The sequence below is a fragment of the Tympanuchus pallidicinctus genome, unplaced genomic scaffold (assembly GCF_026119805.1).
Source record: "Tympanuchus pallidicinctus isolate F22 unplaced genomic scaffold, pur_lepc_1.0 scaffold2, whole genome shotgun sequence".
NCBI lineage: Eukaryota > Metazoa > Chordata > Aves > Galliformes > Phasianidae > Tympanuchus > Tympanuchus pallidicinctus.
The window spans coordinates 28,881,136-28,907,285 of record NW_026294721.1 but is presented as its reverse complement, the minus strand read 5'-3'; the positions used below and the strand labels follow the sequence as shown (position 1 = coordinate 28,907,285).

The window sequence follows — 26,150 nt, the reverse complement described above, 5'->3', positions numbered from 1 at the left end:
TTTTTTCAATAAATTTTTTTAACAGCTTTACTATTTACAGTTGTAAATAGTATTTTATGTTGTCAAAGCAGCCCATTAATTGGTATATGCTTTGATACAAAAAGTTGCTTTATTAAGCATCTAACAAGTGCCATTGGATTTATTCAACCAAAAATCTAGATTACACCCAGTGAATTTAATGAACAGGACTTAGTATGTTTTTAAGAATGTAATCTTTTGGTAGTACTACAGAATAAACTGCCGTTGTGAATGGACTAAGCTTTATTCTTGGGCCAGACATTCTCCTCTTTCTGATAGATTAAAAAATATAGATATGGGCCAGACTTCGATACTGCATAAGCAAAGGTCTTTTTATTAACAACAACACTGTTGCAGTTTTCATTTCTACTTGTAGCACTGTAAAACATTTTAAAGCCACTGGATACATAGTATTGGTGAGGTAAGAATGATGTTTCAGATAGAGATACAGTTATATTTCTTTCCTTAAGCTGGATTGCAGGAGCAAAAGAAACAAGTAAAATTTTTAAAACATCATATGGTAAGTGATTCAACACTGAAATGAATTATTTCTTTGTAGATGAAAGGGAAGTGACAGATGAACACAGAGGTTAAAATAATAGGTTTTACACATGCATGTGTTGGATTCTTTCACAGAAAAAATCTAGTCTGTATATTTATTTTTTAGCAAATTAGGTAAAAAGCAAATTAGGTACAGTAGACTTTAAATATTAAAACCAATTGCTAGCAGTTTACTACACTGCAATGCTGAAATGGTTTGTGGACTTGTGTTCATATGATAAGATCAGTTATGTAAAGTACAGATCTGCCTTTTTGAAGAGTGTTGCTTGTGCATCTTCTTTCTAAAGTGCAATCAATAGGCATTTTTGACTGATTGGGATAATTCTGTTGTCCAGTTTGTTATCGTTCAGTGTATAAAATGTTCTGCGTGAATCAAAGGCTTTTCAAAGCATAGTAGACAGTAAAAAAGATTATGTCAATTTGCAGAAAGTACGCATTCTGCTGTTAGCTATCAAAAGTGCGGACCAATTTTGTTTTGAAGGAATACTTGTTAAATTTATAAGAATGTAAGAAGTAATCTAAAAAATATCTCTGAATAAGCAATAAGTACTCAGAGAGATATCAGTAAAATTAACGTACTTGGTAATTCTTTTAGTTATGGCACTGTAGGAGATTTAGCTGTTGTGTTTTGCAGTTTTTCTGCCTCTTAACATAGAAAGTAAACAGATATGAAACAAAGTGGATTTTTTTAATATTCTTTATTTTTAGAATGTAAACATTTAAAAGGAAAATGAATAATGTTGTGTTCACTATGGATATTTAAAAAGTACAAATTTGTTAGGGATGTTTTTTTCTTAGCATTTGAGCTAAAGTTTTTAAAGTTTTAATTTTTAAGGTCAATGGGCAAATCAAAATTTTGAAAAAATATTTTTTGACTAAATGAATTATTTTTGAAAGTTTGGAAAGTATTCATTAATTTCTCTTGATAAAATGCAGATCAATTTGTACAAAAGCTCTACTTATAAACAAAAAGATTGGAAAGTTCTGATTCCAAAATGATTTTTTAAAACTTTTTACTCTATCTTCTTTCTGGTTGGGGCAATTAGATGGAATAGAACATTCTGCACTTATTAAAACAAACAAGCAAACAAACAAACAAAACCAAAAAATACCCGACTGTTCACTTTTCAAAGTAGGAAATACTTGACATTTCCAGAGTGTCATCCAAACCTTGTTTTTAGTCCACCTTGACAAATTTTTTACTCAGGTGTTTATTTTTCTGGTTGTATCTGTTAGCCTCAAGTGAACATATCTGTCATACCTGTGAACCCTTTAGAGGGTAACAAAAAACCCTGAATTTTCTATCAAAATATGGTTGTTATAGATATAAAAAATTTCTGAATGTGGATTTCTACACTTTTTGTCAAGTAATCTGTTGGAACTGACTATTTCTGTTCAGTGGTGAAACACATTTTGTACTTGCCTTTCCATCAATGGGGCTGGGCTTCTTGTATCTGAGGTGCACAGGACAGAAGGAGCAGACAGTGGTGCTATTGACAGCTGACTTCTAATGAAAGAAAATACAGAAAGCACATTTACCCAGATGATATTGAATCTATATTGTAAGTAAGATTCCCCATGTCAGGTCTCAGTTTTGATTACATATTATTCTTATCTCATTAGTATTAGTCCTAAGCCATAGTGATGTCTAATAAGCTTCTCCTGCACACTATGCAGTTTTAAGAACACAAGTCTAGATAATTAAATTAAATAACAGTTCAATCATCTATGGTTTTATTTATCATCCCGTAGACTCTTAGGACTGACATCCTCTCCTCAGTGACTGCTTATGCATCGTAAGAAATGGTTTTTATAGCAGAAAGGTAAAGAAGACTTTTCCCTATTATATGAGTATACAAGTAAATAGTGCAGCAAAAATCTTTAGGTAAGAGATTAGATACATATAGAATGGGTCCAGAGGAGGGCCATGAAGATAGTCAGAGGGCTGGAGCACCTCCCTTATGAGGACAGGCTGAAAGCGTTGGGAGAAGACTCTGAGGAAACCTAATAGCAGTCTTCCAGTACCTGAAGGGGGCCTACAGGGAAGCTGGGAAGGGACTTTATAAGGGCATGTAGACACAGGACAAAGCGAAATGGCTTTAAATAGAAAGATGGTAAATTTAGACTAGATATTAGAAAGAAATTCTTTACTGTGAGGGTGGTGAAACACTGGAACATGTTGCCAAAAAAGGCTGTGGAGCATTTAGATCCAGGCTGGATGGGGCTTTAAGCAACCTGGTTTAGTGGGAGGTATTCCTGCCTATAGCAGCGGGGTTGGAACTAGATGGTCTTGAAGGTCCCTTCCAACCCAATTAATCTATAACTGCGGAAATAATTATCTGGGATAAACTGAGAGGTTTGAAGACTTCTGACAGAAGGGAAGGAGTTAGATGTATACGTAGGTCATACTCGTGCTAAGCAGGGCATTTAGAAGAACTGACCATCTCACTGCAATTTTAAACCACAGGCAGATTAAAATTTATGGCTCAAGGGAAGATTGATGAAGGAGCTTATGCAAAAATAATGATGAGAAAGGGAAAGGGGATAAACTGAGAAAGCTTAATATTCTTAGGCAATTGAAGCATGAAAATATCTAATAAGTCAAGCAAGAGAAGAAAATGAAGTATTGCTGACTTTTGGACTTTCAACTATTACATAAATATGAGAAAGAACAATACTTTAAAAAGAGTGGAAACACAAAGACCCAGTTCTGTCCATCAGCAATGTATGGCAGTATATATGATTATGTATTAGAAGAAAAATAGAAAGAAGAGTAGCAGTACAATTTATACTTGGTTGACGGATGGTCAAGGTTCAAGGAAGTGCAATAAGGAGCTTTGCAATTTGACTCTGATACTTTTTCAAAGTATATAGATTTCCCAGGGCAAGTTATCTCTGCTGAATGGTAAGAGTAATTAGCCTGGATTCAGCACAGTTCTACTATAAGTATTTGATTCTTTTGTTTGCTTCTTTATTTTGCTTTGGAGCTTGTTCAGAGATTTGGTGCTTTGTGATGCTAAATTGCACTTCATGATCATGCATACAAAGCACAAGATTTACTTGGTTGTCTTTCTCTGCATATGAGCTTGCATAATTATTTATTCAGGCCGAGGTTTGTTTTCTTGTTGAGGTTGTGTTGGCTGAGGGTGCTGCATGTTCTTTTAGTTGAGAGAGCTTTCATTAGCCATTACAATGCATTTAAGTGCAAGAACCATTTTGATGAATTCAGAGAAATGCAAATGAAAGTTGCTCCATAAGAAAGAAAGTTGCTCCATAAAAACAAATTCTTTTATATCACTGACTTTTATATCAGTGGCCTATTACCTGATTGCAGAAGATAAGCTCTATTTTACAAGGGGGTAGGTTTGCAGAACTCTAAAGTAAGTTTTGCAATTATGTGCTTAAGTAAACATTGAATTACCATTCCATCTCCATTGTTGACACAGTGGTAATACAGATGAATTGTAATGCAAAAACTATAGGGTGTTAGCCATATAAATCAAAGTCATTCCAAAAAATGTGTTTGGTTTAACTTTAAATATACTTCCAAGTACCAAAAGATATGTAAAATTCAGATGGATTTTTTCAGAACAAGCAACATCTTCTACGTGCATTAGCTGCTACATCCCTTCTGTCACATGAGACTTGTGGGTGAACAGCAGAAATAAGAACAATTGAAAAAAAATGCCCTGTATGAGTATGGGGTTTTCAGATTGTCCATTTAAGTGTTCTACTTTTACATGAATCCAGAGGATTTATATCTACCAACCATGAGTCAAACTCCCTGCTTGTTTTCAAAATGTTATCGCATGGCACAGGAGCCCAGATGACAGTTCTTAGTGAAATAACTGAATTCTCACTACTTAGTTACCTGTTTCCCCTACAAATCAGTGGAAGCTATAGGCTGTGCAGTTAGCCTCTCTAAATCTTCCCCAGCTACACAGTATAGAAAGCAATCCTTCCACTCTTGAATTCACATTTTATTTGCCAAGTGGGAGATCGTATCTGAAGTACACATGTTCACCTAGAAAGGAGTAGTCATGTTCTTCCATCTACATATACACACAGGGAAAGATAGACTGCATTTCCACTTCACTTCACTGTATATTGCTTCTTGAGTTACTAGGTTTCCTTGTTTGCTAGTGGAAGAAACAGACAATTACACACTTAAAGTAACCATCTTAATCAAATCTTAATTGACAATAATACAAATAAAGCATAAGAAAAAACAGCTTTTTTTCCCCAGTCCGTCTTGATTTCTTTGATGTGTAGACTCTGGAGTTTTTTTGGCTTGAAAGCACCTCACCTCCTGAGCACATTTTTGGAGATATAGAAAGTCCTTGATTATTAGAACCTAGGGTAGAAAAATTACACTTGGATAAGCATGACTTTCAAGGCTTACACTTAATGTGGTGTTTTTTCTATAATCCTGCAGAATGGCAGGCTAAAAATAGGGCAAAAGATTTTTTTGTATCTCAATTCAAAGCAAGAAATAACAGAAATAATGAGTTTAGTTTTAAAATAAACCATTCTTTTCCTGAGTTTGCATTTTGATTAATTTTTATGTTCATATTCACATTTAGGTAACACTAAATACTGGGCTGTGAAAATGGTTAACTGTAGATTACAGTTGTGGTGGGACACATCCTGTGTTCTTAACAGATAGTTTTTTGATTGTACTTAAGCTTAAGATTTATACAAATGAACCTGACAATTCAGGCCTTAGTTCTACAGTCTCAAATTCAGTAGGATTTTATTTCTTTGGCTGAAACTGACTGTTTCATCTCAATATTACTTATCTAAACACCTCAGTCAGTCCCTCTTGGTTGCCCTTATCAGGAAATAGTTTCTTGGAAATACGACAGGAATATCTTTTTATAGTTCTTCACTGGGAAGAGGTCCCTTTCAACCTCAGTGATTCTGTGATTCTATGAAACAACATTGTGATCAGAGCACTCTTCTGGAAACAGGAAACAGAATCCACTTATTGCTAGTGATGAATTGTGCAAAATAGTGTGTCCTATTTCTGTGAGGAAAATCCAAATACAACATGGGAGAAATGTTCTTTTGCTTATTGTAGCTTGTCAGTACAAAGCATCCAGAGTAAGGGAGATGAGACCAGAAGTTTCTTTTCTCTGGTATGAGAAACAAAGGAAATTTTTGTTTCCGTCTTCACCTTCTCTTTATGCATCGTATACAGGGACTGGGTATTGTAAAAAAGTCAAGATTTGTAAGATCATCTAACAGCCATTGTTAGAAAGACAGCTGTACCTGAAAACTTCAGACAGATTTTCAGATATAGCTCTTTTCAAATCTAAAGCAGACACCAAATACCAGTTAAATAGGACCAAATGTCCTGGTTCTAACCATGCTGTGTTAAACTTACACAGTTTAGGGGATACTGATGAGGAATTCAGGTTTGTGAGAGAGAGGGGTGGTTAGTAGAGGTGGGAGAAATTGCTATGGATACAAGAGACAGTTTTTCTTCCAATTGGTGCAATTTAGTTAGAATTTTTTCTCCTATACTTGCCTTAAAAGTGTCAGTAAGTGCTTTTGGAGGTCCAGCTGTGAGGCTCTGGCTTGAGGTCCTGCTTGGCTGTGTAGAACCATTTCTGTGCTACCCCTAGGACTGTGCTGTTGTGACTGGGACTGTGTAGTGAGCAGTGTCAGAGGATACTGCTGAGATGGAAACAAAAAGACAGAGGCAGACAAAAAAGTGGCGATGGTGGAGGGGGCCTGAGTACATTTTAAGTCATGTAAGTGCAGAATTGAGATCTGAGAGGTCAGCAATGGTATGATTGCTGCTTGAAGATTGTTCTTCTGGTAGGCATCTATTACTTTGGTTGCTCCAGTGGGCTGAAACTCTTTGATGCTTATAGTACTTAGTCATTATATAAAACAGATGTATTTTATTTTCTTGAGGGATGCTGGAAGCCAGTCAGGAATCAAAGTATGCATTTCTCATGAAATGTGGGGGTTATGTCAGGTCCTTGGAACTGAGGGAGGAATGCATGTTTTCTATTTTTAGGAAGTTAGTCATGCATTATTGTGACAACAAACACAGTAAAACTGTGTGAATAACTGGTTTTGTCCATTGGCAGATGATCCAAACCTAAAACAATATTCAGATCAACATCTAGTGAAAATTTAACAAGTCTCTTTGGTAATTATGTTACATTTTTATGCTAGTCACATTTAGAAAACATGAAAAAAGAAAGTTGGAAACAAAAGTGTGAGATCCTGAGGTTCTGTTCAGAGAACAGGGAAGAACAGAGACTTGAATGCCTTGGAAGTTCTCTCATGTCATTAGAAAGCATTGGAGAAGGGCTGCCTCACTTTGTCATCTCAAGCATATACTACCTCATAACAAACAAGAGTGTTTCAAGCAGAAGTTAGGAAACCTCATTGAGGCTCTTGCCTGTGGCCTGACCTGCTGCACTTTTATATTCTAATCACAGCGTTTGAATGGATGATAATACCATACTTGGAGCATATGTTATATTTATTCCTAGTGGCTTGCTTACAAGTTTCCAGTCCTAATGAATGAAGTTCACAGAAGTAATGAATATAAAGAAAGGAGGAATTTAGGGAAAGAGGTTTTGAATATTTCTAGTTTTATCCAGGATGTAAAACCCGCTTTATTTGACTCTCCCAGAAAGAAAGAAGCTTCTTGGCTTGTTCTGTAGGTGGCCATAGTGCTACTTGCTATATATTATGGAGGAAAGCAAGAGCGACATTTTGCTGTCAGAGCATGTTTGATATATAATTCATCTCTGACAAGAGATGGCAAAGTACATCATATTCTAGCAGGACTTTTTCTGTCCCCGTGGAAGAGATAAAAATGGTAGGCAATTTTACGGTACACTCTTTTTGCTATATAAGATCTGTATGAAACCCTCTCCATGAAGAACCCTTATGCTGTTTATACAGTTATAGGCATGATACATAAAGGGAATGACAATGAATTTCAGCTCTCTAGATCAGTTTTAAGTATGAATGCTTTATAATTTAAAAAAAAAAAAAAAAAAAAAAAGAAAAGCCAGGAAATACTTTGGCTTAGTGCTAACTTATACTATCAGAAGATGAAATCTTCAAAATACGTTCAGCTTTTAACATACGAGTTGTTGACTTGAATGATAAAAATCCCCTAGCAAATGTAATTAAACTTTAATAATTAATAGGCAGTTTTATTTTTGTAATTTTCCAAACTATGATAAGAAATGTCTATTCTCAGAAAGTTAAGTATATAGAATCTCTTTCAGTACCTGTATTAAACTTGTAATTCACCTCAACTGATTAAGAATATTTATGCAAGAGCAGGACAGCAGGGAATCCGTTTAGGTAAAACACTCCAAATAACTGTATGCTTAAGATTAAGCTGGTATCTAAATGCTTGCTACATCCAGACCAAAGAACATAATGAGATATTTAATGATAATCTTCAGACTAGAACGTGAGAAAGAAGCATTTGATGCAGAATGAAAGAAAGGGGTTATTTTTGCTTTTCTCTTTTCCCTCCTCTCCAGCAGCTCAGTTTTATTCAGTGCAAGTCATCTTGCAGTGCAGGCTGTTCCCTGCAGGATTTGTGGAATTGTGATGCTCATGCTCTGTATCCTGATTAAAAAGCAATAGGGCCACCCAAAGTTAAAGTTAAGGTAGAATCTGAACAGTGGAAGTTATTCTGAAAGAACAGAAGACAAAGGAATAGATAAAGGATAAAGAAGAGATGAGTGAAAAAAAGAATAGAAAAGAGAAAAAAAGTATGGGTCTGTGAGAAAAGAGAAGAAAAGGGGTGCATGTGTATTAATGATTACTCTGGAAGCAAAAGGATAGTTTGTAAAAGATCCCAAGAGAAAATCATTTCTTCAAACCTTCACAGCCAGCACTTTAGTGAAAGTAATCGATGGAGATTTTCTTCCCTTCTTCCCTTTCTTCCTTCCTTTCTGTGTAATATGAATAAGTTATTAATTCTACAGCTGTTTTTATGAGTTTCTGGGGAATTAGAAATGAGCACAGCTTGAAGAACATTATATATACATGATTGCATGGATCTGGCAACAAAGAGAGAATTGTATCTCATGTTCAGAATAATAGTTTTATGCCATAAGATATAGATAATGAAAAGGAATTAAGATGATGATTTAATAGCCTTTAATCCTGGTGATTGAATAAGTGAGGTGATGTCTTGCAAGGCAAGGAATGACAACAGAATATGCTCGCTGTAATTCCTGAATGGATGTAGACACTTCAGTCTTTGATAGCACTTTCATGTTTGTTTTTCCCAAGTTACTGCATTAAATGCTGTAAAGGCAACTAAATAGCAAAGAGCGTTGTAACAAAAAAAAAGTAGAGTTTATCTTGAGAGAGATGAGAAAGATTATGTCTTAGAATATTACACTGGGTAAATGCCCAGTAAAAAGAGGACTGTAATCACTGACTGAGACCTCCATTCAGTGAAAGTTAACAACATAATAAGAAGAAATGCAGATAATTCCTGGTTTTCATTTCTGCAACATAGGGATGGGTTATTCTAGAGAGGCTGAAATAAAAATTCACTGGCAGAATGACTCACTGAGGAGTAACTTTGATGTAAATGTCTTATTCTGATCGTGTCAGAGGTTTATTAAATAAACAAGACCCTGACAAGGAGGAGTGCCAATGACAAATTTTTGATTTGTCTTTTGAAAGACAAATCCTGTATTTTAGTTGGAAATATCCACTACCAAATGGATCTTTTCATTAGTTCAGTTCCCTCAGTGGAAAATTATGAAAAGCAGGATATGAGCATGTGTAAGATCTGTGTATATGTTAACTATCTCACATAAGACTAGCATGGATCCTAATTTCTGTTTTACCACAGTAAAGGAGAAGACAGGTGTATTCCTTCTACATGTAACTGAAAAATGTTCTTAGGCTACCAGTTTTGTCATTAGAGCTCAATTTTCCATTTTATCTCCACATTTTCATATTTTCCCAGACATATTTTGCCTTCCATATTTTGCCAGAGGAGGATCATTTGTTGTGGATAGAATGGTAGTCGTAACCTAAAATTTTCAATGTTGTGTTTGACTTTCAAGAATTAGCAAATTCTTTTTCTTATGAAATGTTCCTAAGTTTCTGCATATTTTCATGCAATGTGTGTTTTGAGGCATGCTACTTACGTAGCATATGTAAATAAAAACTTGTGCATTTTTGTTAATGTTCATGTGTAAGGTTATTTAATGTTTTCTTCTATTTTATCCAGGAGATGCATATACGATTAACTACGTGGAGTGTTCCATATCTCCTCTCAAACAGATCAAAGAGAGGATTGATTTAGGTACAAGTGGCCCAGAGGGAAGAAACAGCTGAGGTGTAGTATCTCTTTGAAGAAATATCACAGACAACAGAATTAACATGGGCAACAAGACACAATTTTTCACTTGTATCATTAACATTGCAGATAAAAATAACTATGCAATTTTGATTTTCAGTTCTCAGTCTGAATTGTTACTGCAGTATGGATGGTATAAAGAAGATAAATCAGGTGACCTTGTTCTTTGTCGTATAATGGTCAAAAACACACTATTTAAGCAAATAAATACTCAAGTTAATTGCATTTTGAAATTAATTGTATCATGTAAGCTAAAGAGAGATTGGTATAAAGCAGACATATTAATTTTGAGATTCTCTTAAGTCACATTTGTTTAGCAGACAGGTTTTTTTCACACAGGATGTGTCCATTTGCTGCACTATCTCAAACAAAGAACAACATCTGAATTTTTTAGAAGGAAATATAAACTCAATAGGGAACATTTATTCCTTTACAAAGTGATTTGGTTGACTCATGCCCTGAAGAATGACGGCTTGTATTAGATAACAGTAATTAGTTATAGCAAGTCATTGTCTTTTAAAAAGAAATATCATTTCTTGCAAGACAGAAACATCCAATAAATAACCAGTCTGAGAGAGGACCTTAAAACAAATCAAGGTCAGATCATGTTATACATTTAGAAAACTTAGTTTATGGAATACAAGTAAAAGATTCTATTTTTTTATCTTAAATGAAAATGTGTATCAGACAGTAATGTAGTTCTTGACACATAAAACTTGGCCCCCACATCAGGAATGTATGTCACAGACAGATTGGATGTTCCATTGTACTGCCACTCCCATTCCACTGGTTGCAGCATTCAATTTTTATGTTCAAATGTCATTATGAAACAGCTATTTGTTTTGAGAAATTACTAATGATGGGCGTATTTTGCTCTCAGTTTTCTAACAGAAACACCGGAGAGTGGGAATGGCAGCAGGATAGGAGATTGTTACAACTGGAGTAATCCTTACTTGCAAATTTCTTCTGCCTTTTGATCTGCCAGCAAGTCCCTCTTCACAGCAGATGTGATTTCCAATATGTTAACAGCAATAGAGATCTCTGCAGAAGTTGAAAATGAGCAGTACTGACACTCTAATCTGTGAAGTGGAAGAGAGATGTCTTGGAAATTTGGGGCCCAAAAGGTACAAATAAAAAGAAACATTGAAAAAATTACAAGAATATCTAATTTACAAGTATGTTTATCAGTATGTAAAATGTATAGTAAATAGAGTTTTGGACAAAGCTCTTGGAACTAAGAAAGACAGATATTTTCTTTTTAGTATCATAGCAACCTACCCACCCAATAAACTCCCCAGCCTGTGTTCTAAGAAGCTCAAGAGTTTGCCAGAACAGCAGAACACCATTTTTATTTTTAGTAGAAAATACAGATCTGTTATTAGCAGCAGCAAAATGCAGTATGTCTTATAGGAACTTTGCAGACAGCCATACACATAACAGTCTGTTTTTAACTTTTACCATGGATACTACTTTTCCTCTTGAAATCAGGATGTTATGCAAAGAACATCTTTCATGATTTGATGCTCCAGGCACAGAGCTGAAGTTGTGTAGATTTCTCCTCCTTCTCCCCTCCTATCTAATGCTTTTTCTTTCCTCTTCATTCTCCAAAAAGAAAAATGAGACTTGATGGAGCATTGAATTTTTGTTGCTTTTTTTTGATAGAAACAGTCTGTTAGGGCCATGGAGAAGATTGCCTAGGACATCCGAAGGCATTATTTTATGCCAGTCATCTGCAAGGTATGGTTTTTAAAATGTTCATAATCAAAAATCTAAGAGCTGGGCACTCCCATTTCAATTCTGATCAATGTATAGTTGCGTAATTATAAAGTAGAATAAAACTGAAAGTTTATTTAAATCACCAAAACCAGCTTTCTTAATGGGAAACGTATTGAAACTAGTTCTCATTCAGAACTGAATGAATGACATCATGGCCAAAACCTTCAACTGATGGAATATTTGATACATATAAATAATGTAAAGCTGCTGTAGAAGGCAGTCTACAGGATTTCTAATACTTCAGCTATTTCTGAAGTACTTCAGGTTTCCTTTTCATAGGGACCCAAAGCAAATTCTCATGGGTTTTATCAAAGAAAAGACAGAATTACTTTTGAAATGCTTCTGAATTCTCATTAAGTTTGAAATACTTGCAAAGGCTGCAACATCTGCAGTCTTTTTTTTTTCCCTAAAGAACAAGTACCACATGCAAGATGGAATATTAATTGATTTTTTTCTTTTATGCATTTTTAGTAATGCAAGTCACTTGAGGAAAAAACTTAATTGCAATGGCACAGCATCCACAGACTCTGAATAGGTGGAGTGTAATGAATGATTAAATGTGAGGTCTCACTACTATGGCAGAAAATTGGACAAACCTAATGATATCAATGACTCTCTCTTTTTTTGCAGATTTCTTATGATTAAATTAAAATGGTGAGCCAAAAATTTCTCCATCATTAAAACCACTTAGGATTTCTTGTTATATGGAAGTTAAACAGAAGTCGTGATTTCAAATCTTTTTCAAGTCCAGTAACCTCCAGAGGGTGGAGCACCCAGACACCTTGAAGCTGATCTATTTGCTGACAACCTGAGAAACAGGAAGCCCTTTGTCTCTAAAAGTCTCCAAGATCCAAAGGGGCTTCTCAATGGATTTGTTAACAGTGTGGCAGGGGTACATGCAGAGAAGAAACTTCAGTGTTTCTGTGGTTTAAAAAACACAGCACATGGTGCTATTTAAGAAACCTGCCCAGTAAAATTGCTGCAAGTCTCGTTGTAAGAAGATTCTGTATGGATTATAGACCCACTCAAAGCTCTTTCATTATAAACATTCTATGGTCCTCAGAAATTTTTGTTCTTGAAAGAACCCACGTTTTTTTTCACTCTGGCCGTATCTCTATCACTGCTTACTCAAATCAGTGTAGCTGAGGTCATTTTGCATTTCTTGTCTGGGGTTGTCAAATTTATTTTCAGCCTTGTCAAGTTCAGTCTTTGCTTTTTTTTCTCTGTGCTAAGGGGACATTTAGTATAAAAGTGCTTCTGTTGGCATTTCTTCTTCTGTCCCCCTTTTGACATATTTTTGTGCCACATATTGCTCCGTGACTGCTCTTGGTTCGTTTTAAACCACAGACTATTTTCTTTCTTCACTGTCTCTCTTACAACCCCTAATGCAACCTTCAGGCTCCCTGTGGAAAAGTAGATATTTATGGTATTTGTTTGCTATTCTTGTTTCATCTGAAGTGAACTCAGAAATTTTATCAGAATACCTTGAAAAATAAATTATGCAATGCTACATACGGATTAGGGAAAAGCATGGTAGTTTCTCTTACCAGCAGTAAAATGCTTCCAGTGGTACACTCTGTATCATAAAAACCATTTCATCAGCTTTGATGACTTTAGAAAAACAAAAGCCAAGCACAGCTTTGAGAAGGATTGAAATCAAAATATTTTCAAGTCATATGCTATGGAATGGGGAATAGATAAATCCCACAAGGGCACAATTTCTTTACTTATTAATCTCATAATTTACTTAAGTTAATAGCTACATATAGTCAAATATTAGTTCTCTCACTGATAAGCAACTCACGATTCAATTTTGTCCTGGGGGCTCACTACCCAGAGTTAAATTGCTGTAGATAAAATCAATCATAGGTAAAATTTGAAATGTCTTTATTGAAAAAAATTCAAAATAAAGATTAGGAAGTAGAATGTATAAAAACTAACTGGAAATTTGTTTCAGTGGTAAAAATTCATGGTACTGATTATAGTAATCACTTTGCTATACCATTGTAAACAGTTTCCATTTGTTCGCAGATCAGTTCACAGATTGATCTGTGGAGTAAAATTACACAGTTCTATGCTTGCTTGTTTCTATGCACTTACTGATTTGTTGTGTATTCACCAGGAAGCCCCCAGCACATCTGTGGCTTTTATAGCATGTTGTGCTAATCAAGGAAGCACTGCTCACTCACCCAAGCTTCTGCCAGGTGCAATGGTTCAGATCTTCAGAATTTGGAATAAGTTCTTCACACAGCCTTTTTCTGTTGGTCTATCATTTTTCATCCTTAACTTGTCTGTATCTGCATGTTTCCTAGATACACACAGGCACATCTCTCAAAAGATGGAGTATGGTCATCCATGAGCTGAACAAAGTTGCATCAAACCATGCTCTGGGAACAGGAGAATTGAGAACCAATTTATGGATGCAGTTTTATTTCATATCTTTGTCAAAAGAAAGGCTATTCAGGCTGAGCACATTTTGCCAAGGTAATTCTGGATTGTCTAGAATTTTTGCACATCTTTCAGCATTATTGAGGGTCAAATACACATCTACTGTATACTGTGGATTCAAATTTTTCTGTGTACATGTTATTGCCAGTACGTAATTAAATGTGTAAATAACAGAAAGCTCCCATCACAATTTTAGATTTGCTTGGAAACATACATGGTCAAGCCAGATACCTTTCTTCTGTTAAAAAAAAACAAAAACAAAAACAAAAACAAAAACAAACAAACAAATGAATTATTGTCTGGTTTAAAATATATGTATTTAGGTTTCCGTGATGAGATCACATTCTTCCTCCCTTCCATTTCATTCTGCACTTCCGTGGAATAAAAATCTGCCAATAATTCCACAGTGAACATCCTAAAATTTCCTCCCTGCTGGAGGGGTGAGTCTCCACAAGTCTCTCCTGGAGTGTTTGAGCCTTGAGATGGAAGGGTTTTCTGTTTTCTTGTCCTGCTTGCTCAGCCCTGCTTGTCCTTCATGTGCAGAATCTCCCCAGGGTCGCTGGCAGTCATTTTGCAGTTTTACAAACTTGGCAATTGACCTTTCTTTCTAACCCAGGGCAAAGACTGCCACAGTTCCACAGGAGATAAAAAGCCATGTGCAGATCCGCATGTTCAAGAGCAGTGTCACTCCTATATTTCTGCTTGCTCAGGGCTCCTCAGTATACAGAGTATATGTATGACAAAACTTTGCTGTTGTTCTGGTCTGTTTATTTCCAGGAATGCAATCCAAAGCGGTGTGAGAACTGATCAGTGCTGCACTTGGCATGAACATAAGGGCACATCTGTATACCTCAAAATTTAGAAAACTGTGGTGAGTAGATGGTCTTCAGATCTCTGGAGCAACACTTTCTCATCCAGAAACAGTCCCACTCCTCAGTTCCATTTCAGCTGTATGGGCTGGTGGCAATCACTGCTTAATTGGAAGGTCACTGTGCCACCAGCCTGTTCTTTGCCATGGCAAAGAGGCAAAGACCCAACCCGCTAATGAAAATGAGGCAGACTGGCCTATACTTGAAGGCAGAAGGTGCTGAGCCAAACATCTTCAATTTCTGAAGAGACAAAGTATACCTTTGCCAAGCTGTTCTCTAGGGAAAGCAATCCACTTGGTATTTGTGGGGAAAACTGCAGTTGTTAAGGCCTATTTCAACAGTGACAACAGTTCAAAGTAGTAGCACTAGCTATTTACATAATAACCTGTGTTACCTGTATTGAAGAATTTTTTAATCTGGATACTGGAAAAGACAAAATGGAGTCTGATTAGCTCTGTTCACAAGACTGAGATCAAATGCTCATCAAGGTATTACAGGTACATTTGATGCTGAATCAAATTAAATCTAGCAGTGGGGTGGTTCTTTGCTTTCTCAGACTAATAACCATGTATTTCTGCTTTGCTTGTCTGAGGGCTATATCTGTGGGTAAATGCCATAAAATAAAATTGCAGTGGTACACTTGTGAAGTGGATATCAATCAATCAGGATAATTAAACCACTATTCTTCATTCTCCCTCATTTTTATTTTTAATTTTTTTTTTTTTTTTTCTTTAGATGGATGTAATTGTATAACTGAGACTGTATAATGTGGAACTTTAGATGTCTATAATGTGTGTCTTAATTTCAGCTGGAACAGAATTGACTTTCTTCAGCATGTCTGAGTAGATACTGTGTTTTGGTTTTAGGAGAAAAACAGTGAAGGAAACACCAGCATTTGTAGTTGTTGCTGAGCAGAGCTGTACAGAGCCAAGAACATACAGTTTTCCCTGCAATCTTGCCAGTGAGGAATAGACCAAAGATGCTGGGAGTGGGGGACTGAGCCAACAACCACATAGAGCTAAACTACCTGTCAACTTAAACCAAAGCACTTCAGAGAAACAAAACCAGCAGCTCCGATGATCAGAACCAAGCAACCCTGGAATGTGCAAGAAGGTTCAAAGGAAGGAAATTAATGGTGGAAAGGCAGTACTCCTGGTAAGAAATTAGCAGCACTTTGATTTCTTGGAGAGAGCTGGAGACTGTTCTGTTTGTGTGGAAAGGAATAGGTTTCCTTGTTATTCTTCACCTTTTGAGCAGGGTTCTGAGTTTTCTTATCTTTGTCCATGCAAACAATTGAATCATGGATTATCGTAGTTAATAGGTATACCATTTCTGGTCACTAGATGGAGGTAGGTAACCAAAATGAGGACGAATTACATGCAACTTTTACCTTTAACACTGTCGTCCTTTGGACTGCAAGGAATCTATTTTATCCTTAGAAATACTTCTCATACAGGCTTGCTTGAGAACAGCACGACATCAGTACTTGCCAAACCATAGGTCTGTATCAAGCAAAATTTATTCACTGCAGTCTGTTTTAAAATAGATATCTATATACATGATATACATACATATATATATATACACATATGGTAACAGTTTGCATAATTTAATCTGAGGTACGTTTTATTAGCAGTAATTCACTTCTACATTTAGACAAAGAAGAACATCATTTAGGTCATGTATGTTTATACACATGTTTGCAGAAAATTAATACATGATGTAAGGAGAGAAGAGTGATTTAAGAATATTTATTTAATGCCTACTAGACCTGGAATCAAGTACAAGAAGTGTTATGTATTCCTTTCTTTTCGGTGAGATCCCATTTCATCTTTACAGTTCATGCTACAGCTACTTGTTGCTTAGTTGTTGAAAGGATCAGTTTCTAGGGAGAGTGCAAACAGTCAGAGAAGGAACTCCTTCAAGCACTGAAGACAGCTACAGGGATGTCTTTTAGCCTAGGACTCCTCTGTGCAGACCTGTATGGCTGTGATAGTGAAGGAAGACTTGCTGCTGAAGCTGGTCTTTTGCTTCCTATGAGACAGATGAGAGCTACAGAGTTGCATTCTGAGCTTCTTGGGAAATACAGAGTTTAATTTTCTGATACTGTTCATGAAACTCACAGGCCTCTTTTCTTTAGCTGAAATGACTGGTTAGTAAACATCCTGCCCTTTCAGAAACAGTGTTGAATATACACTGATAGACTAGATGTATGCATATTTTTACCATGTTCTTGCTATAAATGGAGATAAGCAGGACTGTGTACTGGTTGCAGAGCCAGGTTTGCTGCATTGATCAGCACAGCTTGTAGGTGCAGTACTGGCAGCACTGTGGTGTGTCACACAGACAACTGACATTGGAAGATGTGCCCCCTTAAAGAGGTAAAGTTGGCTGGTGCTGCTGCAGAGTGCTGTTGGCAAATGAGAGAGGACAGGATGCAGTGGCATATAAACAGGACTACTGTATTAGGTGAAACTACACATCTGCCTTGCTATGTAGCTCTCATCCTGTGTGTGTATGCAATGGTCATTTTGGACAAGATTATAACAGCAGGGCTAAGTATACTCTTATACTAGCATAAGATAATTCCTCTTGAACATGACAGATTGTGGGTTTTGATGAAGATGTATACACATGTGGTCATGACCAATCTCTTCCATTCTTTCCAGTGTTCCATTTTTTAATCTTTTCTTAGTCCTTTTAGCTTTCACAGCATCCTATGGCAGTGAAGTCTATAATTGACTTATTGCTGTATGGAGAACCTACACATTATGTTTGCTTTCTTCTGATTATCCTTCAGATCTCATACTATAAGAAATCATAATATGTTTTTTCCTATTCCCAGTCTTCATCACATTCATTATTTTTTATGTCTCAGTCACATTCTTTTTTCAGATGCACAGTTCAATGTGGGGAAAGAGGAGGGATGGAGATCGTACCATCAGCAGGGTTCAGTCACACATTTTTGAAAGTGATTTAATATGCTTGATGAGGTGATGTTCATTGGAGATGCTTGTTCTCTGTGTTCTGAAGGACATAAAGTTGCTTACTCTCTTCTCATAAAAGGTAGTTTGCACTCAGGCTGAATCAGTCTTTGATATATTGCTGCCCAAATTTGAAACTCGGAATGACAAACTTTTTGAGCCCTGTTTCTCACAATGATGTATAGAGTGCTGCTGCCAAGCAGAACAATTTGCAAGTGCCCAGAGTCTTCCTGGGGAGAGGATTTGTCTGCTCTTCCTCCTATGTGAGACTTAAGGCCTTCTTCTGCTCCCTTATGACCAGTATATCCAGAGAATTTATCTCAGTAGCTAGCACCATCTGCCTAGGATCTCTTGAAGATCTCTGGATGTTGAAATTTTTTTTCTCTTAGGGTTTGTCTTTGAAATTCATTTTTAATTCCTTGTTTGTTGGTGCAGGAGAGTCAGTTGAGCTAATAAGTTTTACTCAAGGATTTATTATCTACAATAGTCTAACTCTCTCTTTACTCCTCCAGCTTTTGTTTGATGCTTTCATTTGACTCTTTCTTCCCTTTTTGTTACATCTTTGTCATCCCTCAGCATCCTGTAAGTGAAGTAGGACAATTCCATCCACACAGTAAAAGCACATGTACAGAGGGAACATAGAATCATGGAATCATTTAGGTAAGAAAAAACCTTTAAGATCACCAAGTCCAGCCATCAACCTGACCTATAAAGACCCATCACTAAACCATGTCCCTTCATTCCACATCTTCATATCTCTGTGTCTTCAGCCTGGTGCTGCAGAAACTCTAATGCTTGGTAGGAGAAACACTGACAGTAATGCACTGCTTTCATTCCAATAGGAAGGATGTTCATCATACATCTGGTGTAATGTCTCAGAGGATTTGGCTGAGATATTTTACTGATTGCAATGTGTTCACAAGGCTTCCTTCACAGTGCTGGAACAGTCCACCTGTCACAATGATGAAACAACGCATGTTTATTTAGTTCTTGGCAACTGGAATCCTATCAGGATTCTTGAACTTGAAAACTACGATTTTTCCAGTTAAAAAAAAAAAGGTTTTCTTGAAGAATGTGGATTGACTGAACTCTTTTAGTAGGACTTAGTTAGTTGGGAAAAATTTACCCCTACAAATAATCAACAACTGCAAAGCATATGAGTCTACTGAAATGTAAATGAACTCATTATCGATTTCTACAAGCTTCTATTTAAGATTTGAAAGAAAAAATGAGCCACATATAACAGTACAAGAATGAATTGCATAATTATGTTTGTTAACTAGCTCCTCTCTGCAAAGCTATCTGAGGTCCAGATATTTGCAGTGTCTTGAAAAAAAGTCCTGCAAAGAGTAAACTATGTTAATACTCAGCAGCGATGTAGACTCTCCACTGCTGTTTCCCAGGTGGAAATCCTTTGGAGCTACCAAAGGATACAAAGCATAGACTTTTATGACTGTAAGCATGGTCTTCATGCCAAATATGATGACCATGTTTACAGTCATAAAAGAATAAATAATCACTAGGATACTCTGAGCATTATTGAGGCATAGGCAAAAATTATTGAACTTCTCAATTCCATGAGCTCATTTATTTCCTTTTTTTATATCACTTTCTCTATTTCTGTGGCTGTTAATAAAGTAAATAAATGCTAGAACCTGTAAAAGTACATCTAGTATATTTTGCATATTTCAAGACTCTCTGCCAGAAAGTACTTTTGTTGCTATGTGTGAATTCCAGACTAATCCAAGAATGGACTCCACAGAGGAAAGTCTTTGGAGGCTTTACTGTGTGAGGCTTGAGATTCAACCAAAGTCAGCTAGCACGTCATCACTGTTGTCAATAGCTCTGTGCAGAATTTCTAGTGTACCCGGCTTTTCTCATTTTACATAGTATGGGATTAGACAAACACACAAGCAATTCTACACAGGGCTATATAGTGCTCTGTTTTAACTGTGTTTTCTAAGTTATTTAAGAAACCGTAGCTGTGTCAAAACACAGTAGATACCAGGATGTCCTCTTTTGTTGCAAGAAGCAAATGTAGTGCAAAGGGAGGCCAAGGAAAAAGCTGGGGAGGGAGAGGAAAACCAAAAATGGAAAAAATAATATCATTGCTTTCAATCAGAGCAATATTTAAAAAGAAATGCCATGGAAAAACATTCTACTAGATTTTGTCTTAACATTTTGATGTTTATTTTAGAGTAAACATTCAGTAATCACTTTCTTTCTGTCTTGGCATCAAGTTATTGCCCTTACTTTTTTTTTTTTTTACTTTTTTTTTTACTGGAGCATTGCACTCTTGACCGGATCCAGCATTTTCCATCAAACTTAGCTCAATCACAAACTTTTCTTTTGTTGCTTTCCTTTCTATCTCAGTAGTTATTCCCAGTCATGCTTGATCAAAAATTTGCCTTCATATTAAAATTTCAGTTTCACTTAAGCATCTTAAAACATTGTCTCTTGTCCTTTTAAGACTACTTTATTACTTTCATATGTAGTGTACACATTATAGTTTTGTATGTTTTATATATTAGATGTAGATTGAGTATACTTTGTTACTCATATTTTCCCATTTGCCTTTTCTTGAAAACTTACATAAATTTGCTTAGGTAAGAATTTTAAGACATTTTTGAGAGATAGACATAATGTCAGTGCCTTCATTTTTATTTAACTTGTTAGCTAGTTTTGCTAATTGCTTCATGTTTTTAACAAGAGACTGTACTTTGCTCTTGTACTAGCAGCTGTCCTGTTGACCTTTTTCTTGTTTGGCTGTACTTCAGCTTTGCATTTGTATTTTCTGTAAAATTCCACTTGCTATTTGTCTTCTGATATTTATGTGAGGATATTTCTGTTCCTTTGAGGGCATATGAGCTTCCTTGAGGGCCCAATTAACATTTTTTTCTTGAACTGTAGGTTAGGTTGGCATATGAACATTGCCACTAGATTTCTGTAAATCATTTCACTTTCCATTCTTATCAATATAGCAAAAAAAAATGAGTCCTGTATGATTTCTAAAACAAAAGTCTAATACTTCAAAATGCAAATTTTGGGAGGGATAGTACACTCTACATACCCAGAACAGTATATCTCTGGTATCTGTGTTGGAACCCAGATCTTGTGAATTCCAGTTCCTGGATCTTCTGCTGAATCAACTGGTGAAATAAGGCAGAACTTTTATTTTTCTGTCCCAGTTACCTTGTGTAAAATTTGAGCAGAATTTTTATGTGAAATGGAAAGGTTAGGTGTCATCTCTATCTATAAAAGCTCTGTCCAACACAGAGGAGAGAAAAGGCAGAAAAAAATGCCAGTAAAAAAATGATGATTTTGCTGATTTTGCTCAATAATTCACATTTCTTGTTTACCTACAGTCTAATTCACAGTTACAAAAAGTCACAGAGGCATATGCCAGTGGGAATAGGAAAAAAGAAAATTAAAATCAGGAAATCATACAGTTAGGAGATGTCTTTTTTGTCAGCAAAAACTGAAAGACAGAGTATATAGCTCAACCTTCAAGGATATTTTATGGATAGTGAAAGAGAGGTCCATTTAACATTTTGGTTGTTAGGGTATTATGGTTAGGTTTATGTTGGACATGATGATCTTTAGGGTCTTTTCCAACCTGAACAATTCTATGATCCTATGATTCCAGGCTTTGAGGAATACATAAACAAAACTAGAAAGACAATACAACACAAATTAAAATATTAAAGAGGTATAAAGAAAGAGAGAAAGCAATGGAGAATGCAAAGGATTTTAAAACAGCATTGTTTACATTCAGTGAATTTGTGACCTACCCCAGATTGCCATCATTTTTTGTTCTCGGCAACCAGCTGCCAAATAATCCACTGCTTTCATTGAGAAATGTCTGATCTCATTTTTTATCTGCTTACAGAGGAAAAATGTCCACAGTAATTTCTAAATGTTATTTCTTCTTATTATTTATTTATAAATCTTTGAAGTACTTGTAGTAAAAAATGCACATTTCTAGATGGGAAGGAAAATGGAATATTCATACAGTACCTGCAATTAAAGTCTGAAGTACCTACCCCTTAAAGCACAGACTTCATAAATAAATTTATAGACCATATTATGAGTGCATGTTGAGGTGAGTGGGGAGTTCTTGAGAAACTAATTACTATTCTATATCCTAAAGGTGTCTTATCCAATTTACCAGCATTAATAATTCTGCTTATGAATCATATTAAATTTAAGACTTTGCAGAAATTTACCTCATATTAAAAAGAAAAAGAGGAAATATTCTTCTGTTCGATAAAATACATGCCAGTTTTAGAACAATTCCCTCAACAGCATAATCAATACTATAATCAATAATAGCTAATTTCTTTCTTTGATCATAAAAAAGAAAAAAGTAATTAAAATCCCAAGTGAATAATATCACTCGCCTTTACCTCGCTCTTAGTTTTTTTCAATGGCAAAATGTGTTCCAATTAATCTTAAATTGTAGTTTTGAAAAGGATAATTTTTTTTTAATCTGTGTGCATGCACATATGCCTGTCTGGGCACAGAGGTGATGGGAAGTGTATCCTTAGGCCCCGGGGATCAAGTCTCTCTCCAGAGTCTAGCTGTTGTCTGTTTTTAGAAGAGAAAAATAGGCTCAACAGAGGGAATTTCAGACAAACTCAGCCTGTTGTCTTCTGCATTTCTTGTGCACTGCAGAGATGGTCACTGAGATTTAGCATCAAGCATACATTTCTGTAGCTTTTTCCTTATCACAAATGATTCACCCAGTGACTTAATGGAATATAAATTAGATTTCCCTTTGAATAGATAATTCAAATCTGTTCAAAACCAGCATTTTTTAACATCAGCTTCAGAAGTGTCCTTTTGCAAGTTAACAAGTTAAGTACAATAACTGTGTCTAATCTATTCGAATATTTTAATACTTTTCCCGTAACTTAGAGATCTGTGAGTATGTAGTTACAAAGTCATTTCTGGGACAGCTCTATTAGTCAGCTAGGCAACAACTAAGACTTCATTAGATAAAACACTGCATTTTATAAATGTTTATTGTTTACTTATCCCATTTTTACTTAAAGACTGTAAGGGGTACTTTCTTATTCACTTTTTAGCATATTTCATTTTACTTGAAGTAAATATACTATAATAAGACCACCACTCCCCTCAAAATCTATAACAAAATGGAGTGAAGCATTTTATAATACAAATTCATATATGTAGAGATAAGCAACAATAATTTTTGTTCTTGCTTTGGCACTAAGAATTGAAAATATGAGAATTGTGATTATACTAAATAATACCAGGATGTTTGTAAGCCGTGAGTATGACGAAGCATTATAAAGGCAAATATGAGCCTAATGTAACAGATAAGGTAGTAGGAAGAAATGATGCTCAGTTTTCCCTCTGGAGGTTTGTCAGTACTGGAGCTGCAGGGTCCCAGGCTTGCAGGTTTCCTTACCTGCAAGTCAATGGTAACTGTAACACCCTATCGATGCTTTGCCCTCTTTCTTCGCTACATCTGCTCAGTATTACATTTGTCGTGAATATAACTTATTTTTGCAAACATAATGTACTATGTATACTGGTGATCAGGCTGCATACTGATGTGTCCAGAAAAATGAGTCTGAGCCGTGTCTTCCTTCCATATACATTTAACAGTTTCTTATGCATAATAATTTATTCAGCATGGTATGACAAAAAATCTGAAAATTATTTTTTTGCTTGGAAATGCATTTATCCATACACTAAATACATATGCAAGTTGCAGTCATCAACAAGGCTGTGTCCAGTTCATGCTATGGTTCTTTTGAGATGATGTTCTGATACTTCTTGATCTGCATCTTCTCATTACTGAGTACATGGGATCCTCCCCAGTCCTCTGATGGACTAGACACTCAATTCATTAAAGTGATAGTTAGCTCTCATACTCTCTAATACCACGTTGTTTCTGATGGACAAGTAAAATACATATTTAGGCTTTTAACTTTCCATGTGCGTATGGTAATACTTTGACCTGCAGTGATATCTATCAGTGTAAGAGTGGAAGATAGCAGCAAAACTACTTTGGATGACCATGTATACCAACAAGAAAAGAAAAGCCGTATACCCACAATGTGGATAAGAGTTAGTTTGTAAGACCATAAAGAATAATGTGAGTCTACCCTGTAAAAACAGACTAAAAGATTTCATTTTTTTACTATCTAAAAAAAACCTGTAGAAGTGTTAGTAACTATTCTAACTGTCCTGCTTAAAAACGTGCAATGTGTGTGTACAGTTAAAAAATTCAGAGCTGATTATCAATAGGGGCAGAAAATTAAATACTAGAGGAATGTTTGACTATAAATTAATTCCACTGTAGAAAATCAATTTCGTGGTTAAGTAATGTTTGCTAGCATGACCAATAAACCTCATTATTGAAAAAAGATTGAAATTCCTTATATTTGCAAAGTTGAGCTAAGATAAGAAAAAACAACATTTATTGCAATTAAAATGAACTTTGTTATATTTAAAAATATTTTATTTCTAAAAAGTGAAAAATACTGAACATTACCAGCATGTATTTTTCCATAGTCATTAACAGGTAAAGAAAAAATATTAAACATGCTTTATTTTATACCCTAAATCCAAATCCAGTGGAAGCTCTGGAGATGTGCCAAGAATGAAAAATTATTCTCTCAATCTGGGGTCTGAATTAAATTTTGCTTTGTTCTTCTTTTACTCTTAAAATGGCTTTTTACTTCAGTGTTTCACTGAATGAGCAAACAGGTTACTTGCGGATGTACCTTAACTGTGGATATTGGAATCCAGATTCTGCCTTGACCACATCTCAGTCTGATGATGAAGGTCTATGCCACACCAGTTATCTTACATCCCATGTTTTTTGTGGTGAGGAAAGTTGCATCAATGTGTAGTCTGAGGAAGAGTACTCCAGCAAGTATTTCACCTTTAGCCATAGTGCAGGCTCCAAGCCAAAGCCTGTGTAGCCTATATTCAGCAATGGAATTTTGGATGTACTTTGTCTGTGTCTTTTTCTGCTCTGGGCTAGATGGGAACCTGTACAGGATCTGCATAAAGAGGTTTTAGAAAAACGCCTGTTTTAAAGCTGAGATGCTGTTCACTCAAATTTGTATTCGAATGACGGAAGGAATGTACCTCAAGGGCTGACTGCTGGAAGTGGTACAGGCAGATATGCCAGTGTTTGGATTCTGAGGGCTGATGGTTATCTGTTCTGTTTGATCTCTGTACTTCTTACAGCTGAGATGAAATTGGTCAGATGATTGATATTGGGTCATGTTAAAATACTGTGTTGTTGCCTGTGGCAGTTCAGGAGTGGATATTTCATTCATTCAACTGCCTCTACTTTTGGAGTGAGAACTTTTAGGAAAAGACTGGGGTCTAAATCTGAAGGCAACACCTATCTACAGCTGTTCTACATGATGCAAGGTCTTCATCCTTTTGTTGACACTGACAGGCAAGAGGATAACTTTGAAGTTATTAAAGTCTTCCCATTCTGAATGTATAAATTCCAGCCTTAATTCCCTCACATCAAATAATTTTTCCTTTCTTTTTCCTTTGGCTCTCTCCTTCCCCTCAGCAGCCCCCATCTTATTAAGTGATAAATTCCTGACATGGATCCATACTTTTAAATACAAATCTTTTGCACTAACAGCTAGTTTCTCCCTGGAACTAATTTGAAGCTTAGCAACTATTGGCCTTTTCAGACTTTTTGTATGTGTGTCAGAGTTTCCAAAAATACTGACCTCTTGTATCACTGTAAAAGTTGTAATACTTCCTGGGATACCGCTCTTGATATCAAATCAGATGATAACTGAACTGACCGAGCATTCCCTTGGGCACAGGAATTAGCATAGCACTGAGCACTGTATGAATGTCAGAAAACAATTTTGAATCTAATATAATCCACATAACAGCTGGGCACAGTGTACCTCTTAATTTCTTTTCCTGGATGCATGACAATTAATAAGAACATATGCCCTTATTTTGAGTCATGGTTTTTATATTTTAATACAAGTTCATAGTCATCAGCATGTGCAGATAACAACTTGAAATATAGTTAGCACTCTTAGCTTTCTTGTATGGACTCTTTTTTTTCCCTCTATTTAATTGCACCATACTGAATATTAT

The 26,150-nt window shown here is 35.8% G+C and overlaps 1 long non-coding RNA gene across 6 annotated transcripts in view; it reads left to right on the top strand.

Moving 5' to 3' along the window:
- The window catches only part of LOC128080582 (uncharacterized), a 41,175-nt gene that overhangs the window by 2,667 nt on the left and 12,358 nt on the right, over positions 1-26,150 (top strand). For 2 of the 6 annotated variants that reach the window (XR_008206787.1, XR_008206783.1), the window contains exons 1-3: positions 7-11,076; positions 14,954-15,047; positions 15,912-16,200. This is a non-coding gene — a long non-coding RNA (uncharacterized LOC128080582). Of the gene's footprint in view, positions 11,077-11,614; positions 11,690-14,953; positions 15,048-15,911; positions 16,201-26,150 lie in introns of all 6 variants that reach the window. The other 4 variants (XR_008206786.1, XR_008206788.1, XR_008206784.1 and 1 more) reach the window with 4 other exon arrangements.